General features: G+C 39.7%; 1 protein-coding gene across 2 annotated transcripts in view; it reads right to left on the bottom strand.

The window, feature by feature from the left end:
- Positions 1-13,349, bottom strand: part of SPTBN1 (spectrin beta, non-erythrocytic 1) — a 193,035-nt gene that overhangs the window by 65,892 nt on the left and 113,794 nt on the right. The gene's annotated exons all lie outside the window — the stretch shown is intronic.

Below are 13,349 nucleotides of genomic sequence, written 5' to 3'. Positions count from 1 at the left end.
CCTGTTTTTCTGTTGCTCCCCTCTGTAAGAGGTTTCGAAATATTTATAGCAGAACTACTAGATTCTGTAACAGCTTTGTTCCTTATGCCATCTGTCTTGTAAATTCACAGGATTCTTTTTTCCCCCACCATGTATATATCAAACTAGACTATGATGTTTCTCTGTGTCATATATTTGGGTCTGTATGTGGGTATATGCATAATGGTATTTTCTGAGATCTGAATGCAACGAAATTTCATTTTTAATGTATGCTGATTAGCGTACATTTAAGGTGACAATAAAGTTTTTATTCTATTCTATTGGTTCTTCTATTCTAATTCCTAGAACTCCCCAGGCAGCACACTATGATGAAGCAGGTTTCCCAATTCACTATTACAGATAAAACCATTTAGTTGCTGGCCACCAGCACAGAATGACCTTCTCAGTATTGGCATCCCATCTGGGGAACACCCTTCCTGAAGAAGCTAACCTGGAATATAGTTTTCAGCAGCAGGTGAAGCATTGTTCATTCTCCCAGCTAATGTATGCAGTTCAAAAATTGTTCTGAAACAATTGCGATGAATCGCTAAGAATTTCAGTGTTATTATTACTGGCTGTGTAGGACAGAGAATAAAATATTAGTTCATTTAAGGGGTCATGTTTTATTATATTTGTTGTTGTTAGCTGCGAAGTCGTGTCCGACCCATCGCGACCCCTTGGACAACATTCCTCCAGGCCTTCCTGTCCTCTACCATCTTCTGGAGTCCATTTAAGCTCACGCCTACTGCTTCTGTGACTCCATCCAGCCACCTCATTCTCTGTCGTACCCTTCTTCTATTGCCCTCAATCTTTCCCAGCATTAGGCTCTTCTCCAGTGAGTTATTATATTAAATTTTGTTAAATTACTAAACCATAATGTTGAAAAGGTAAAACTTCAGCCCCCAAATAAATAAATGCTTAATTAATTTTTTTGTTCTGTGGCTCACTAAACACTGAATGGGTGTATATGATGCTGGCTACTTTTAAGGGAAACATCCTGTTTTTATGTTTCTGTACTCACATTCCTTGCAGTGGTGAGAAAGTGCTAAACAAGCAAATAGAGCTTTGCATGCATGTGGTAATGAGAACTGGTAAGAGTCCAAGGAACACTGTCTGCCAAAATGTAAACTCTTTTTAAAAAGGCCAATCAGAGCTGCAGCCATGACTGATTGAGGAGACCTCAGGATTAAGAAACTTTACAACTTCTTTTGGAGTCTTTATAAAAATAAGACAGATGTTAGGAAGAAGAAATTAGTTCCAGCTCACTACCATAAAGGAACACAAAAGGAGCAAGCAATGCTTCAGGAAAATATTTAAGAGAAAATGTAAATTGTACACAACCACTTTAAGAGCATATGTCAAGTTGTTGCACTAGGGGGCTGTTATGTACTGTAGCTCATAAAAAGAAAATGGAGATGACTCATTTACATGCAGTAAAAACTACTACAATTCACTATACTGCAATTAATTAAAATGAGAACCATCAAGATTTTACCTAGAACAACTCTTCAAATGAGGGAACCTTTCCAGGGTGGTGGCCCAGGTAGGAGAGGGAAAAGAGGGGATGGTTTTGTGGGAGGGGCATGTGTATGGGCATGTGCACATGTATGAAAAACCATTGCTCGTGCGAGTGAGGCTGAGAGCACCTGCAGTGCTCACGAGTAGGGCTGCAAGCACCCGCAACACTTGTGCAAGTGGGGCCACAAGCGTCTGTGATACTCACGTGAGTGGGGCTGTGAGCACATCCACACACACCAGCCAGCCAGTTGTGAATAGCCCACAGACCGGTAGTGGCCTGTGGCCCACAGATTGGAGACCCCTGTGCTAAATGAGAACATGAAAATGCACCACAGAAGCATTTTTTTCCTACATCCAAACACTCTTGGCCTAAGTGTTTTTGGTTGGGATAAGGTTGACTTCTACTCCCTCTTCCTCCTCATTCTCACAGAGTTCTGTTAGTGAACCTTAGAGACTAGTTATGCTTTTCATGATTTTTGCATAGATAAACTCACTCATATTCAGGTTAGTCTCCAATAAAGAAGTCAACTAGTGGAGGGGCTAATATTCTATGTCAAGCCTAGATTGATTTCATGTTAGTTTGAAACTAATGGTCTGTTTTGATTGGTCTGGATTCTTAGCCAACTTGGTTTATAAGTGCCAGTCAGAATATTATCAGTGAGACATTAATTAACAGCAATAATGACTTGTTTAAAGAAAGAGATGACTTAAGAAGTTTGCCTTGTGTCCCTCAGAAACGGGCAATTATAGGTCACGCTTCTAGCCTACTATGGTTACTGTCTCAACTGTTCTAGAGACAACAAATGATTTGGACCAATTTCAAGCTGACTTAAAACTGATGGAGTCATGATTAGCTTGGTTGGCCTGATAAATCAATCCTCTGTGTATAGACTGATAGAAAGAGTATTTGTTTTTGATGGCTCAGTGGCTTTCAATATCTTCAAACATGCATCTTCGTACGATATCTTTTTGAGAGGTAATGGGAATATAGTGGTAACTTGGTACTTGTTAATTGGTTCCAGGAGGCACAACAAGTACTAAAATTGACAAGTAGCAAACAAACCAAGTGACTAACACATCACCCTTTTTTTCAGCCGGAAAGGGTAGCGAGTCACGAGGCAGTCAACAAAGTCAAGTTCTAGCTTGCACATCAAGTACAAAACAAATGATGAGTACCAGGAGAAAAGTTTCACGTCAAAATGCATCAAGTACCAAATCTGGTGAGTTTCAAAGCAGTCGAGTATCGAGGCATGACTGCAGGAGCATGGTTTTACAGTGGTTCCATTTCTACTACTCAGGCAGATTTCAGATGTTATTGCTTAGAGACAGTTGCTCCCTGTATCCCTCAGGGCTTCAGTCTATCTCCAGTGCTTTTCAATATCTACATGCATCTGCTGTAATATAACAACAGAAGATTTTGAACTGGGTGTTATCTTTATGTTGGTGACATCCAAATCTATTTTGCTATATTTTCAGGAAATGGAATGGATAAAGGATAGAAAAAAATGGAATGGAATGGAATCCCAACAAGACAAGAGATGCTCATTGTTAGGGAGTATTATTCTAGAAAAGAGGCAAATTTTCCTATACTGAACAAGATAACACTCTTCCAGAAGGAGCAAATATACAGTTTGGAGATGCTTCTAAATCCAAATGTTATTCTTGTTTCTCAAATCATACAAATAGCCAAGAATATATATGCCAATTGTTCTTGTTTCTGGAAAATAATGCCTTTAAGACTATGGTGCACACACACTGACAACCTACCATATTTCCCAGAAAGTAAGCCCTACCCCCAAAATAAGCCCTAGTTTTGAAGCAAGGGACATGCCTAAAAATCAAACTAGGGTGGGGGTTGGAGCTGCCCCATGCGCCCTGTACCTGCTTTCCCTTGCAGCCAGGCCTCCTGTGAATTGAAACCTGCCTTGCCAGCCCACTTCTTCTGTAGCCACTCACCTCCACTTGCGCATGTTGCCCCCGGCCTCCATTTCACCATCAAAGGTCTTCAGGAAATGCCTCTGCTGCTGAGAATGGAGCTATGGATTGATGCGCACAGTTCCCCCCCCCCCCGACTTCCATTTCACTATCAGAAGCCTTTCTTCTGGAAACAGCAAAATGGAGGCCAGGGGCAATGCTGTGGCGAGCAGCTGCAGAAGTGGGCAGGCTGTTGGTATCGCTGCCATGAGGTGAGACCATGGAAAAGACACCCCCAAAAAATAAGACCTGGTGCCTCTTTTGGAGGCAAAAAAAGACCGGGTCTTATTTTCGGAGAAATACGGTACATACTTAACTACAATAGTGTAGTCTAATTGGAGCTACCTTTGTATCTAATCCAGAACTTTCAATTGGTACAAATCTCGGCAGCCAGTTTAGTTTTATAAAGAATAAGAGATTGTATTACAACTCTGCTTACAAAATAATGTGCTGGATACACATTTCCAGGCAAACTAAAAAGTGCTGGTCATTACCACTGAAGCCCAGACTATTGGAGTGAATAGCTTACTAACTTAAGAGTTTTGCACAGAGTTGCCACAAGTTCATTTATGTTGCCATCACAGCTGTATGGGACATACTTTGGACAGAAATGACATCTTTATTAGCTTTTAAAAAGACCCTTAAAAACACAACCTTTTGCTCAGGGTTTTACACTGGACATGCTTTCTAAGTTTTAAGTTTAATGATATGTGGAACTGGTTTTGTTTATTTAACTTATATTCTAACTGTTCTTCATGTTTTTATTTTACATTTGTTTTTAATGTAAATTGTTGAAAAACTAGTTGGTGATTTATCAATTTATAGATCCATATCTGCTCAGTCCTACTTACTTTGAGGGCTGCTGAATGCCTGCCATTCTTTTTTAACAGAACATCTTTGTCTATGTGACGTGAGAACATTACCAAGTAAGATTGATCAGCATTTATAGAAGTATATACTGAGGTCAGATTTATAGAAGTATTAATGTAACAGAAAATTAATGTTATTATATCTAATATACATATTGAAAATCTAGGGAGAGGAGTTGCTCGGTCATTACCCCTGAATTGTATCTGAAGAGAAATGAGAGGGGAGAAAGGAGAAGAGAGGGAAAAGAGTAGAGGAGTGGGGGGGGGGAAGGAAGTAGGAAGGTTGGAGGAGAAGTGGGGAGAAATGGGAGGGGAGCGGTGAAGGAAAGAGGAGAGGAGAGGAAGAAGAGGGAAGTAGGGAAGAAAGAGGAGAAAGGGAGAAAGAAGGTAGAGAAGAGGGAGTGGATACAGTAAAAGGGGAAATGGATGAGCAACAGCAAAATTTATGAGTATGTATTTTTGTCATTAAGAGTATCTGATAGATAAGAATGTAAAAAGAATGTATGTTAATACTTGATAAAATATTACAGTATATTTGTATGGGGGAGAGTTGGGAAAAAATAATAATAATAAAGATTGGTCAGCATTTAGTATAAGAGAATGATTTCCAAAATGCAGAGCTACTGAGCAAAAACCCTAATGCAGACAACTAAAAATAAGCTATTGACACAGACATATCACATAATTCCTCAAGGCACAGGGAATTAGTGTAGGTGAATCAACAGAAGGAAGGACATAGAGAAAGGCTTTGATGATCAGTGTTGTCTACTATTCACTTAGTAAACTAGTATGTTTTTAAAAAAAAATAAGCAGGTCTAGTATTTGTGGGGCTATTCATGTAAGAACACATGAAATGACTTTGTATCTATAAAATTTGATCTAACAGTTTTGTCTTTAGCAATAAAACAAAATATTTTTGATAGAGTTTAATTGTGGATATATTATGTATTCATGCAGAACAGTGAAACTCTTAATCTAGTGGAAAGACAGTATGATGATCCTGGACTTGGAAAGATAACATTCAATTCTTAGTCCAGAAAAATAATCAGATAAGTAATAATAAATAAATTTCAATCCCTGAAGTCTGATTACGAAACCAGCAACCTGGGACAAGGAAGCTGGACAGCAAGGAATGCAGACCTCCTTCTTGATCGACTGTTTTTATGTTTGTTTAAGATTTTCAGTTAGGAGCTGGGCACACATAAACAAGGCAACTAAATGCCTTTTAATCTCCACCCCACACATCACACCCATACTCTTCATGCTGTAAAGGGCAAAATTCATCAAAGAGATTCTGTTTGTGTGAGCTGACCTTTGGGCTCACACAAATTATAAAGCAATTATTGTTAAAGGTTCAGTCAGATACCATTTTGATGTAACAGCACATTGTGTGTTGGTGTATGTGGTTGGAAAGGAAAATGCTGTAGTCATTTTGCATTCACAGAGTATTTTTATATTTTATATCCATTTCTTTTTCAGATTTGTCTTTTGATCCAATGACTTTATGAGCTAGCTTTCTAATTTAAAATGTGCTTATTTCTCCAATTCATCCTTCCCCCTCGACCTCCCCAGCTGCTCTGAGATAATGATATTGGCCTGGCTGCCTGGAAATTCTGGAAACTGTAATCCTAACTGATCAGAATGACACTATTTGGGAAGTGTTGGCCCAATGTCTTTAATAAGTATTTTATTAAGTGAAAATAATATCTCTCATTTTTCTCTTAAAATACTCTAGATTGAGTGAACAAGTAAGAAAAGGTATGCAGAATAACAGAGCTGGAAGGGACCTTGGAGGTCTTCTAGTCCAACCCCCTGCTCAAGCAGGAAATACTATACCATCCATTTCTGACATAAAAATGATGGGCCCACTGGACAGGCATAACTTGCTGAGCACCAGACAATAAGTAAGTAAACTTTGAACCAACTTCAGTTTTTGGGTGGTCTTCAAAATCAGCTCCATCTAGAAGCATGGCACAGTCCAATTATGTGATGAAAAGAATGTGAGTCTCTCTACTAACGTCTTCCTGCTCCAGGTAGGTCTACAAGTGGTGTACCAGTTGCAGGCAGGCAAAGAACCTTCTGGATACAGTCCCCACCTATGACCTGAGCAGTAATCTTCATACTAGGAGACCACCAAGTCATAGATCAGGGATTGTGCTTTGCCTTCAAGATCAAACACTAGAACCCATAGAGAGCTGTGATAAAAAAGCTCCATCTTGTTAGGATTCAATTTTAGTCTGCTTTGTTCCCTCCAGATCCCAGTGACTTTCAGAATTTCCCCCCAAAATGGATGAATTATATTTGCATTCATTCATTCCAGTATTCTGAAGCCTTGAAACATATTTTCAAAAAAGCAAGGAAGAAGATGCAATATTGAAAATAGTTCTTACTGATAGCTTATCTAAATTCTAGATTGCAAAATGGAGATGCCCTTCATCCAAACATGCTTATATTGTACAGTATGTGTTACTGCCTGGTATACACAATACAAAATAAATATTAGCATAACAAAAAAATAAGCAGAAATGTTTCAAAAATGAATTTTGAAACAGTGAAATGTCAGCAGACTGCTTTATTTTGATATTTATTTTTAGTGGAAGGTATGTTATATTTTTAAAGCAAGGATTACTAAAAGGAACTGTGCTACAAAAAAAGACTTTCTGTATAAATTATGTAATTCTAAAGAGATTTGCTTTTTTGTCACTGAATGAAAACATGCTCACATTTTATCACAGGGTTGAGTTATTTTAATGTCCATCTCTGCTATTTGGTATTACTGTTTGCTTAGTTAATTGTAGACTTTTAAAATGTTTATCATGGATGTTTTAGAATGAAGTGCTTTGTAAACCACTCAGAGTCTGTTGACAGTAATATAAACTATACATGATTAAATCAATAATAAATAAGCTAGACTGCGTGCAGTATGTATTTGATTCATATCCCACAAAAATGGTTATCAATAAATAATAATAATAATGCAGAAACAAGAAATATAGATGAAAATCAGTGTTAAAAATTATTAACAGCTGTTAAATGCATTCCATAGCCTGGGAACAATGTAGAAGTCTTCATCTGAGCCCAGTAAACAGATATCTAAGAACAGAGGCATTTTCCTATTTTATTTTACTGCAGTTTTCCTATTTTGTTTAGGTTCAATGTGATAAAATCTTCTGATGAAAGGTAGCTTACAAATATTTACATAACTAAAAATGTAAGTTACTCAGCATAGTAAAAGTCATATAATAAACAAATAGCTGACAACATTACTAAGTACAATCAAAGTCAGATGGAGATGAATATGATCATAAAATAAAACTGCTGCATGTTGAGAAAACAATTTGTTGCCTGAGTGAAGTGATTCAATGTGCCTCATCAACAAATTAAATGTTCTTGACTCACAGCACAGAATTTTCCCCCCATATATTTTACTGATTTTTTAAAAACATAAATCACTTAATAGTTGGTAAACAGCATGTTTGCTGGGTTTATATTTGTAAAAAATAATAATTATTTATTTATTTATTTATTTATTTATTTATTTATTTTTATATACCGCCCTTCTCCCGAGGGACTCGGGGCGGTGTACAGAGCAAGGTAGGTATACAGTTAAACAATAGTAAAAACAATAGTAAAAACAAATGAAACCCAAGAGCTATCAGGCCAGGCCGGACTGCTGGAACAGGTAAGTTTTTAAGTCGCGCCGGAAGGTGCGGAGGTCGGGGGCCATCCGGATTTCGGTAGGCAAGCAGATGATACAATTGATTTCTGTAATCCATAATCCACATAGTACATTTAATTTTCCCTTTTCCCCAAAATGTCTTCTTTGCAAACCTTGAAATAATCCAGTTCTTATTATTTTGATAAATAACAGTTACATATATGATTTTTCCCCAATATTCCTAGAAATAATGATCACATCAATATATTTCTTTTCTATCTAATCTTTCTGGTTGCCTCATCTTATATCCTGTTACAGTCCTTATTTAGATTTGTTTCTCCCATAAAATTCAAAGTATTCTTGCTGGTTAAGATTTTCTCAACAATTACATTTAAAGATTTAAATCCATTTTTCCCATATAAACCATCTCTACACTTTTACATTTCTTAAAAAATAGGTAAGGAAAAGAAAGCAAGAGTAAAGAAACATAAAAAGTAAAATACTACTTAAAATATATATTCCTCCTAAGCTAATATATATTTGTTCCAAAATTTCTTATTCTTTTTAACCATTATTAAAAATATATTTAATCTTTAAATATTCCATTTAATGTGTGTAGCCATCTAATCCAGACATGTCAAACACAAGGCCTGTGGGCCGGATCCGGCACAGGGAGAGCCCAGATTTGGCCCCTGGGGGCTGTCCCAGAAATGGCAAGGAACCGGCCTCCACTGCCCCAGCCCTGGCCCACCGCAACCCAACTAGGCGCCCTGGCGCATGTACACAGAAATGGCGAGTGGTCAGGGGCTGGTGGTGTGCAGCAGCAGCTACAGCTCATTTGCCTCAGCCTGCCCTGCCCCTCCCAGCTTAACCCTGTCACACCCAGCTACGCTCCACTTTGCCGGGCTTCTCCTCGAGTCGCTCTGCTTTGCCAGGCCAGCCTCCCCATGCCTGGCCCTGTTTTGCAGAGCCTTTCCTCGCTTGCCTAGCACCCCAGGGCACGCCCAGCCTGTGGGATGAAAGGCGCAGAGATATGAGCGTGCGGCTGCCGGCTCCCAGTCGCCCTCTCCACCACATGGTAGGACCAGAGAGGGAAACGGAGCAGTCATGCAGAGCCGTAGCCTGGAACTCTGTGGTGGCTGGAGAGAAAGGGTGAGAAGGAGAAAGCAGGAAGGGTTTCTCTCTCTCTCTCTCTGTGTGTGTGTGTGTGTGTGTGTGTGTGTGTGTGAGAGAGAGAGAGAGAGAGAGAGAGAGCAGAGAGCAGAGAGAGCAGAGAGCCAGGAGAAAGCCGTGTTACAAAAAAGGGGACCTTCCACCTTTCTTCCCCCCCCCTTTCTCTCTCTTTTAAATCTCCTCCTGCTCCATTCAGGAAGGGTCTCTCTCTCTCTCTCTCTCTCTCTCTCTCTCTCTCTCTCTCTCTCTGTGTGTGTGTGTGTGAGAGAGAGTGAGAGAGAGAGAGAGACAGACAGAGAGAGAGACAGAGAGAGAGAGAAAGCAGGGAAGCAAAAGTGTGGAGAAGGGGAGTGTTGCAGATTAAGCAAACTTACAAAAAGTGAGGATCTCTCTCTCTGTGTCTCTCACACACATACATACACGTGCTGCGTGGGGAAGGTGGTGTGCAGACAGTGGAGAGAGCAAACTCACAGACTGGCTTTTTGGTCTATTTCTCCCTCCTTCCTTCCCTAAAATCCAGGCAATAATAGAACTCTTTGGATTGAATGGGAAGTTAAAAGGAATTGATGTGAGCTGAAATTAAAAGGCCGAGTCAACTCCCCCCCCCTCCAAATTATTTTGTCAGAGACTGGAAAGTGTTTCTTGCTTCTACTTCCCCTCATCTTCTCTTTTATAATTTAATCCAGTCTTGCCCAAACTAATATCTTTTGGGTGTCATGGACCACAGTTCCCATCATCCTGTGGCTATGCTGGCTAGAAATGCAATGCCTTATTTTCTCTGTAGTATGTGCCTAGCAGACAGTAGGTCTGTGGGATTTAGATGTATATAAACATTTGTTTCTTCTGCCTAATTTATTAAATCTACATCTAATTTGAAATTAAAGTTTCTGAGAAATCCAGGGTGGTTTAAAAGAAAAGTCTCAAAGACAACTATTGTAAAGCATCACTAGCACTGCTTAAAACAATATTAAAAATGTGTATATAAAGAAAGAAAAATATTAGTAGTAATGTACTTAGTGCTGTTTGACCATAAAATGTGTTGTTATTCTACATATGCCTGGCTGAACAGTGTGTTTGGAGTTGCCTCTAAACAGGTGAGGGATGTACTGTTCATATTTTCCTTGGGAGAAAGTTCTATAATTGGGGTGCTGTCTCTGAGAAGGCTCTGCTTGTGGCCACTGTTCTATAAACCAAACCAGGGGGACCATCTGGTCTAAATGGATGGTAAACAAAGATGATTAGGGAGCTGGAGGCTAAAACATATGACAAATGTTTGTGGGAATTGGGTATGTCTAGCTTAGTGTAAAGGACTAGGGGTGGTGACACGATAGCAGTGTTCCAATATTTGATGGGCTGCCACAGAGAAGAAGGGGTCAACGTATTTTCCAAAGCATCAGAAAGCAATAATAAATGGAAACTAATCAAGAAGAAAAGCAGCCTAGAACTAAGGACTTGTGAAAACAACTAACCAGTGAAAAGGCTTGCCTTCAGAAGTTGTGGATGCTCCATCACTGGAGGCTTTTAAGTAGAGATTGGATATTCCGCTGTCTGGAATGGTAATGAGCAGGGGCTTTGACTAAAGACCTCAAAGGTCTCTTCCAACTCTTTTTCTTTGAGAGAAGTGCTGCCAACCTCTCCCCCTCCCCTCATCCCTTCCTGGGCACAAAGAGAAGGAGGGAGAGAGGGAGGGAAGGAAGGAAGGAAACAGGAAGAAAGAAAGGGAAGGAAGGAGATGGGAATGAAAAGGAGGGAGGCAGGGAAGGGAGGGAGGGAGGAAAGAAGGAAGGAAGAAAAGAAAGGGAAGGAAGGAGAAGGAAGGAAGGAAGGAAGGAAGGAAGGAAGGAAGGAAGGAAGGAAGGAAGGAAGGAAGGAAGGAGATTGGAATAAGAGGGAGGGAGGGTCTGAGGGAATTCCTGCTTTAGCACTTGGCCACCAGCAGCCCTGTTGCCCTTTCACCATCCCCTGGTGGTCTTCCATCCTATGGCTGAGGATGCTTTGGTTATAAAGCCAGGTCTCCTCGCATGGAGAGGGAGTGGACCTCCCTTTGACCCAAGCACTTTGTCCTCCTGTACCCACCATGAGCAACCTGGCCAAGGAGAAGGAGCACAGAGCAGCAGCCTTGAGGAGGAGGTAAGCGCAGGTGGGTGCCCCCTTGGGGAAGTGCGGCTAGGCAAGGCAGGGCTGTGGGGTCCTGGTGCCGTGGGAGCTCAAGGGTCGGGCTGGGCTCTTGACCTTCGCTGCCCAGGGCTCCGGGCAGTCCGTGCCACTGTCCAGGGGCCCTGTGCACAGCCTGAGGCTCAGTGAGCTCCTCCAATAGACCATGCCCCAGTGCTCGCCTCAGTCCCACCCCACCTTCCACCGGAGACCCTCGGATCTGCCCCAGTCCTGCCCAGGCCCACACCGGTGCCCCCGACGTGAGTGATGTCGAGCTGACCATGCCCCACTCAGTAAGCCATGCCCATGCTGGCCACACACACACGGCCCCCCAATGGCAACCACAATGCTGATGCGGTCCTCAATGAAATTGAGTTTGACACCCCTGATCTAATCCTTTAACTCTTATTCAAAACATTTTTTTCTTTTTTATACATTATAATTTCCCTAAATTCAAACACATTTAATTATCTAAAACATTTCCTTCATCTAAGCCATTTCAACAGTATTACATTGCTTATATCAAGAAATAAAATTAAAAAGGGAGGGAAGCAATTCATCCCTCTTAGAATGACATATGTATTCAGAATCTTTTCTATTTCTTTAACCATATTCAAACAAATGTTTCTTTTTAAAATATTCTCTCTGGTAGATCCCATCATCTATTTTCTTAATTTTCACTTTAATCTTTTTCCTTTGACCAGTATCTTTCTTGATCAATGTGTTTTGCTGAATCAAAAAGTTTTTCCATATATTCATGACTGTTGCTGTAGGTATAAGAAGTAAATCAAATAAAGTGTCTTTATATAAGGCTTTTGCCTTTCCATGTTTCTTGAAAATCTTTTTCTTTTTCTCCTTCTTTGCTTCTCTTATAATTTCCTTTCTCTCTGATGTTTTCAACATCTCTACATTCCATTTTATCCAATCTGGCTTTTTTTGTCCTCAGATTTATTTTGCAGTCTTAAGGAATGAGTTGTTTTTTCCATTTCTTGTAAATTTTTCACACTAGGATTAAATCATGTTTTCTTGCTTTGTTAAGTTCCGCCTTTGAGTCTCTATTTTCAATGTTATGTCCACTTATTTGTTTTGTCTGCTCCTTCTCTGTTGTTATTTCCTGGAAGTTTTTTGTTGTAGAGTTAACTTAGAAATAGATTGATTTATATTTTCAAAGTTATTTTGGATTACTTTGTGATTTGAACTCAGTGTTATTTGAATTAGTTGCAGTATACTATATATCTCCTTCTGAGAGGTATTTGTTTTCTTGGTATGTTCTATCTACACGTCTATGATCCATGATGGCCAAAAGTTGAAGTTTTCCTTTTTATCTGCAAATAGCTTTAGAGTCCTGGTTAAATAGATATTTATAATCCAAAGACTTCAAAAAAGATTTTTTTTCTAAACTTTATAATTCTCTTTGTCTGCAGCCCAGATTGTTGTCTTTTTTTGTCACAGCTGTTCTTTGTTATTAAAGCTTTAAAGGTCACAAACACAGATTAACTTTTCCAAAGTTCTCTATGGAAATCATAACTGTCATAATCTTCATCCACCACGAGGTGTCAGCATCTATTTAGTTTTCAATATGAACAATGGTCTTTAAAATGAGAGTCTTAACCATTCAACAATTTTAAACTTGTCCAAAGTTAAATTTTAGCTTTCAAGTTTAGAAATTTATTTCACTACCATATATTTTGACCCTCCATGGAAATTTTAATTCTCCGCTTCCATCAGTATAAGGGTGGGGCGGAAGTCCCCCTTTCACTTTCGGAGATATTTTGCTTCTTGGAGATCTTTTCCAGGAAATTAAGTGTAGAATAGAAAAGGGAAGATCAGATTCCTCACCCAGTTTCAAGCACGCTGTTTACTGTTGTGCTGGTTAGTTCTTTTGGACTTTGGTTGCAAGTAGCTTGGGCTGATCAGTGAAATACACCCTTCTTTCTTTTCTACCTTTCCAGGGCGGCTTGGACCCATTAGGGTCTCCAGGCAAG

This window comes from Vipera berus (genome assembly GCF_964194415.1).
Source record: "Vipera berus genome assembly, chromosome: 1".
Classification (NCBI taxonomy): domain Eukaryota; kingdom Metazoa; phylum Chordata; class Lepidosauria; order Squamata; family Viperidae; genus Vipera; species Vipera berus.
The sequence above is the reverse complement of the archived record's forward strand: the minus strand, read 5'-3'. Positions and strand labels throughout refer to the sequence as shown.